Source organism: Pinus tabuliformis, chromosome 6 (assembly GCF_031772625.1).
Source record: "Pinus tabuliformis cultivar Carrire ecotype Pingquan chromosome 6, CPIR1, whole genome shotgun sequence".
Taxonomy (NCBI): domain Eukaryota; kingdom Viridiplantae; phylum Streptophyta; class Pinopsida; order Pinales; family Pinaceae; genus Pinus; species Pinus tabuliformis.
The window spans coordinates 1,017,665,506-1,017,672,713 of record NC_142292.1 but is presented as its reverse complement, the minus strand read 5'-3'; the positions used below and the strand labels follow the sequence as shown (position 1 = coordinate 1,017,672,713).

Sequence of the window (7,208 nt, the reverse complement as noted above, 5' to 3'; positions counted from 1 at the left end):
CTTTCACTTAGATTGGGGGAATTCTGTTCAAACTTCGCCCAGTTCAAATCTTGAGGAGATGTTTAAGGGAAGAGGAAGTTTTTGACATCCTTATGACATGTCATGATGGGCCTTGTAGAGGTCACTTTGCAGCAAAGAGGACAACATCCAAAGTATTGCAAGCAGGCTATTATTGGCCTACTCTTTATCAGGATGTGAGGAAGTACATTAGTTAGTGTGATCGGTGCTAGAGGATGGGAAAGCCTACTCCAAGAGATGAAATGCCCCTACAACCTCAAGTGACTTTCGAGCCATTTGACAAGTGGGGCATGGACTTCATTAGGCCTATCAATCTTCCTTCAAAGCAAAAGCAACACATTATTGTGTGCACTGATTACTTGACTAAGTGGGCCAAAACCAAGGCAATTAAGGTAGCAATAGAAGAAAAGGTGGTTGAGTTCCTAAGGGAGAATATATTCTACAAATTTTGGTACCCTAGAGAGCTAGTCATAGACCAAGGCAGCCAGTTTACCTCCAGCATGATTGAAGAACTGCTCGAGCATCACAAAATCGAGCATAGGACCTCCACTCCTTATCATCCACAAGCTAATGGGAAAGTGGAGGTGATCAACAGAGCATTGGAGAACATCCTAACCAAGGTAGTGAACAACAACAGAAAGGATTGGGCAGAAAGACTAGTTGAGGCTACCTGAGCCTATAACACAACATGGAAGACCGTCACTGGATTCACACCCTATGAGTTGGTCTATGGTAAAAAGGCTATGTTTTCCATTGAATTTGAATATAACACATTACGGATGGCAGCCTAACTAGATTTAGATCTCAGTCATGCACAAAAAAAAAGGTTTTTGCATTTGAATGGCTTGGACAAATTCAGAATGCATGCCCTCCTACATACAGAGATAGTTCAGCTTCAGAGGAAGGTCTGGAATTACAAGCACATCAAGGAGAAGCAATTTCAAGAAGGAGACTGGGCATTGTTATATGATTCCAGGTTTAAATATTTTAAGGGCAAGTTAAGAACAAGATGGCTCAGACCTTATGTGGTGGAAAGATGCCATGACAATGGTTCAGTGCAAATCAGGACTATTGATGAAGAAGCCATTCCATTGCTAGTTAATGGACACAGACTGAAAATGTATAAGAGGCCTTTATCAAGACAAGAGTTCATTGACAACATTAATAAGGCAGTGATGATGGTGGAGCAAGTTCCAGCTCCTCCCTCATCCGGTCACTGAAAAAGAAAAAAGAATAAGGATTCAGGTGAAAACCTCTATGAGGTGCCTGAGTCCCATCTTTGGGTTGAAAACCTCATGAGGTGGCCCAAGGATGAGAAAAATGAAAAGGATAAGAAGATCCTTGGGTGAAAACCTTCCTAAGGCGCCCAGGGCAGATATCTAGGGTGAAAACCTCTCTGAGGCAGCCTAGGTGTTTTGTTTAGAAAAAAAAAAACATAATTGTTATGTGCAGGTGGGTGAGAAAGACAACTAAGGAGCAAAGAGAAGATCCAAAGGGAACCCTGCCTCACATATATTTCATCTCCTCCACTCCTTACCAATGCATCCCTCCATCAATTCTATTGTTTTTTCACTTCATTGCTTCCATTCAGGTGAAGATTGTGTTTTCTAACAGAATCACCTCAACCATTACCATCATCCCTGCATCCACATACACTCCTACTCCCTCTGTCCATTCATTACAACATCCTCACAACACCATCCAACAACATGATCAAGAATTCTAAGGAAGACACCAAACATTGCCAAGTGGTAATCCAGGAGCTCCACAACAACAACAACATCAAATCCAAGAGCTCCACAGCAGCAACAACAGCATCAGATCTTCAGTCATAGACACCTGCAAAAGCTAATAAACCATCAACAGACAATAGAGGAGGAAGAAGAATGACCATCAGCAACACCTTTGATCTTTGACAACTGCAGCATGGCATCAAGACCACAGGTAAGTATCCTACTCACTCACTCATATGCATCATTTGATCAAAAGTTGTAAAGGTTAAGAGGTAGTTGGTTTATAAGTGAAAAGGTGGCAAAAAGGAAGTTCTTTAATAAGTCAAAAGAGAATGCAAGAGTCCATAGATACAGTATCGTTATGGCAACCATTTGAGAATGTTTTAAGAATTAAGATTTGGGGTAGAAACACCAGTTCACCAAAGACTTAGCATACCCTATTTCTTGATGCAATCACTCATAGACTCTAACAACAAAGTAAAGTAAGGGATTCATCTTCGAAGATATCATCCCATGTGGAGAGGATTATGCTTGTGATCTTGGCACCATGGTAGGCCATGCCAATTAAAAAGGTTGTTTTTTTTCATATTTTTGCGATTCAAGGGTTAGTTTGTAAATTCTTCGAATTCTCCCCCCAAGAAAAGTAGCGATGCAGTGGATGTGAATTCTCGCGGTGCCTGAACTCCTGAGAGAACTACTCTCGCGGATGGATATAATGTAAAAAGAAAATATTCACAGGGTTCAACTCATAATTTAGTTCCTAAGACTGGTGCCCATGGGGTCCAAGATCAAAAAATCCTTGAATCTAAGTGTCAATTAATATGTATCAATAATCGAGAAGTTACATTTCAATCAAGGTAAAGGAAGAAATTCTATTTTCAAGATCTTAAATCCATGTTCTAGATGTGGGAGAATTATTTGGAATATGCAAAGGTAGAGATGAAGCAGGTTTAAGAGGAGACAAGACTCAAGTATTTGGGCATTTTTTGCATTTTCCAAGTCGTTGTGTTGAGGGAAATTGTTTTCCTTTCTATTTTATACAATTATGCTAAGGTGAACGCAAGACCTCTAAAGCTTGACATCAATATAGTGGATTAGATCGTGAAGACTATCATTTGGCCCTCTCTATCTCAAATTTGATGGAAAAACCCTTGAGATTCTTCATTTCCTTGATTGAAAGGTTGATGACACAATTGGAAAAGTAGATGAGTATGTGCCACCAATATGGAAGAAGAGAACATGTGAGGTATATGATATGGAAAAACAAGCAGCTATTGGTGTGTGGTCTATTGCAAGTGAAACACAAATGAGTGATATAACTAAAACTACAACTAAAACAACAAGGTGTTTGTATGCCAAGTATGAGCCAACTACCAAGGATATTTATACCAAACATGAACCTGCTGCAAAAAAATGGGCTTTGTTTGCTATCACAAACTACTTCAACTTCCCTTGTTTCCCCAACTTGTTCATATCCTAATTCCAACAACTATATATTGGACAGATAAATATAATCATATTGTTTTCTATCTTGCTAAAAGGAATTACCACCTTGCAGATTTTTTTCTTATTGATACCAGTTAAGAGAATCAATAAAGCATTAGAAGGGGGCTTGTAAGAAGCTAAGAAAGTTGAAATTCATACTACTTCCTGATTCCAAATGACATTTGTAGTCTTTGGAGATCATTTCATTGCAGATGGAGTTATTAAGAAGAAGAACACTATTGATGACAAAACAATTGAATCTAAAAGGGTGTGTGGGCTTATGGAGCCATAAGGAAACGACTGGCTTGGGAAGAAGCAAAAAAATAATGGTAACTTGCAAAATTATGTTTTTTGTAAGTTTCTTTGTTAAATTATTTTGTAAAAGGGTGCATTTTTAGTAGAAGCTGACACCCTTGTTGAGTTTGTCTCATGGAGGATCATAGTTTGTGATCTTCATCCATTTGAGCTTTATGAAAAGGATTTTACCCTCTCAACTTATATTTGATGAGGAGGAATAGTATTAGTTATTAATAGTGATGCTTCTAGTTTTGAAGCCTTATCAATCAAAGAATGTACAAGAGAGCCTGAGAAACAACTAAAATCAGTCTCAAGCCTGAACCAAAATCAAAGTTCTAGCCATAATCAAAGACATGAGTGTGATTCAATTCGAGGCCATATTCAAACCGACATTAGTTTTCTGTCATCTTCATACCGCCATTTTTGAGCACTTTCAATCAACAGAAGACAACAACTTCTTTCTAGATTTGGAATTGTTCTGGGAATTATTAAACAAACACAACATAATAGACACATTTAGGAATGTTATGGGACCTGTTGAGCCTTGGAGCTAAGTTCCAAAAGTTTGCTGTCAACTTCAAACCAACATTTTCAATAGTTTGTGTTCATCCTGGAACCATCATCAGGGAGAACTTCCACTAGTATAAGAATTTAGCTTATAGCTAGATTCAGAATTGTCCGATAACTAATTTAAGCTTTAGTTCCAGAGTTGGTGGCCGACCTTAAATCACCACTGGTAGAAACCTCACATTCTTCTACCTCATTTTATTTGTGGTCTTCCATAAACCAACATTCTAGAGAGCACATACAACCATTGGTTGCCATGCATTTTTTTGTTTCAACTCTTTTCTTGGACTCACATAGACCCGTTCAAATTGATAAAAATAGCTAAAATAAACACAGTTACAGAAATACAATTATATTAAGCACAAATGGTGCATGTGTAAATACACTCACACACACAGATTTACATTCAGATTACTCTATTAAATAGAGTTTCTGAGATCCAACTTATTCCCAAATTAGATAGAGAGGTTGAGAGAATTTCTCAACCATCACAAACCAACTTCTTAAATATGGAATGTAAGCATTAACTCCAACATCCCCCCTTAATGATTACATTACATGAAAATAACAAAATAATCAAGCTTATCAGTAGATGCTCCATCAAGTTGCCTCATAACCCTCGGAAAGGTGTAGTTGGCAAGTTGGATTCCTGAGTTCCCTTCCTCAACTCCCGAATCAACGACCTCCCAAAGTCAATTACTGGACAACATCCCAATCTGTCGCATAACCTCATTAGGAAACCACTTCCACGTCTACCACTAATGAGGGATCCTTCCCTAGATCGCAACTGCCATACTATTTGGACAACCATCCATATTGAGCCTTACTGCTACTTGATCTTTAAGTATTGGCATCAGACACATAGTTGAACTACTGTTTATTTTTAAAAGAGTTTAAATTTTAAAAAAGTTTAATAGGTTCACTCTCTTCATCAACAGAATTCCATTGGTATTCATCTAGAATATATATTTATCCACAGACCAAGTTTGCATTGGGCAATTAGCGCTTGGTCGATGAAATACCAGATCCGATGTTTCCTCAAACCCCACTCTGATCGATTGTCTGTCGTCCTTCCTTCCATAAATGTTGCGATACACATTTCGGGTTCTGTAAACCAGTATCAAACTGAGCATAACTGCAACAATACAAACACCTACCATGATCATACAAGTGAGGAAAAAACATTCTGCGCCCACGCATTTCAGGGAATCAGTATCCCCTCTGAAGGCTCCATCTGGAATACTGGTCATGTCCGGTAAGTGAATTTTGTGCTGCTTCTCGGCTTCCAGATCATATTCGTTTTCACGTCCCGTTCGCTACACACCAGAAAAATGCCCAATTTCAAACGCTCAGGAGATCGCCCAGGAGATCGTTGCTCAGGCTGATATTGGAATCGGAGGTAGAACAGAGAAACGCCCAGACGGAATTAAGAATTATGAGCAAAACATGGCCCAGGTTAATTTGAAATCAAAACCAACTCGCCTACAGAATAGATCGCATCGATAAGGAAACCATGAAAGCTTTTGCATCACATATTCATGGCCGACTGATCTTCATATCGAGCCTGTGCACATAGGTCGACAAATGGACAAATGGACTTGAAATAAGTGAACTACGGGAATGGCTTACGGCTGCATACGCAGGTTGCTCCGTCCAGAATATTCAGGTTGCAACAGCCCAGTTAACATCCAGATGCACCTCCTCACAACACAGGTTCAGATCTAGCTCTGATACCATGATAAAAATAGCTAAAATAAACACAGTTACAGAAATACAATTATATTAAGCACAAATGGTGCATGTGTAAATACACTCACACACACAGATTTACATTCAGATTACTCTATTAAATAGAGTTTCTGAGATCCAACTTATTCCCAAATTAGATAGAGAGGTTGAGAGAATTTCTCAACCATCACAAACCAACTTCTTAAATATGGAATGTAAGCATTAACTCCAACACAAATTAGGGGGGAATGTTGGACACCTAATCCACTAGGGTTATGGTGTGGAGTGTGAATGATCAGGGGGAGTCCAAGAGATTTTGGAAGATGAATCCATTGGTCATGAAAATTGTATTTATATTTTTATTATCTGAATGAAAATGAGATTCATGCTTATCTCATTTTCGTCTGCACATTCTAAAATATTTATTTCATGGGGAAGAAATTTGAAGTCTTTGACAAGTTCAAAGAGTTTAAGGCTCATGTGGAAAATCAACATAGAAGAAAATTAAGGTGTCGAGGATAGATAATGGTGGAGAATTACGTGGGAATGAATTCGAATAATTCTATAGGAAGAGTGATATAGAAAGGCATAAGACTACTCTATACACACCTCAACAAAATGGAGTTTCAAAAAGGATGAACATGACTCTGATAGAGAAAGCAAGGAGCATGCTCAGTGGTGTTGATTTAGGACAATAAATATTGGTAGAGACATTGGAAACTTGGTGTTATCTGGTAAATAGATCTCCCTCATCAACGTTGGATGACAAGACTCCATGTGAGGTATGGAATGGTAAGAAATATTCTCTTAAACAACTTTGTGTATTTGGATGTGATGCTTATGTATATGTTCCAAAGGTGAATAGGAGTAATTTGGATAATAAAGGTGAAAAGTGTATCTTTATTGAATATAAATATGGTATGAAAGGTTTAAAGCCTCAGAACCTAGCAACAAAAAAGGTTGTGTATAGTTGAGATGTGGTATTTAGAGAAGTCAAAGATGTTATCAAATAGGAATTCCAATCAAGGGAGAAAGAACCGAAAAATATAGAGTTTGAAATCAAGCATGATGAATCAAAATCTATAGAAGAACAAGAATTAGAATATGAAGAACCACATGCTTTGGTATTGAGGAGATTGCTTTAGGAAAGAAGGCAACCAAAGAGGTATACTCCACTTGATTTTTGTTAGGGAGGAAGTGGATTTAAAGGATGACAAACTTTGGAAAGGGGCCATGGTTGAAGAAATGACAAACTTAGACAAGAATGAAGCTTGGGATCTAGTGGAATTGTTGACTAGAAGAAATCCCATTGGCAGAAAATGGGTGTTTAAAAATAAGTTGAATGCAGAAGGCATAATGGAGAAATACAGAGCTTGGTTA

The 7,208-nt window shown here is 38.2% G+C and overlaps 1 pseudogene; it reads left to right on the top strand.

Moving 5' to 3' along the window:
- The first annotated feature begins 2,654 nt into the window (after positions 1-2,654).
- LOC149262449 (stress-related protein pseudogene) lies at positions 2,655-3,405 on the top strand (annotated as a pseudogene).
- The last annotated feature ends 3,803 nt before the right edge of the window (positions 3,406-7,208 follow it).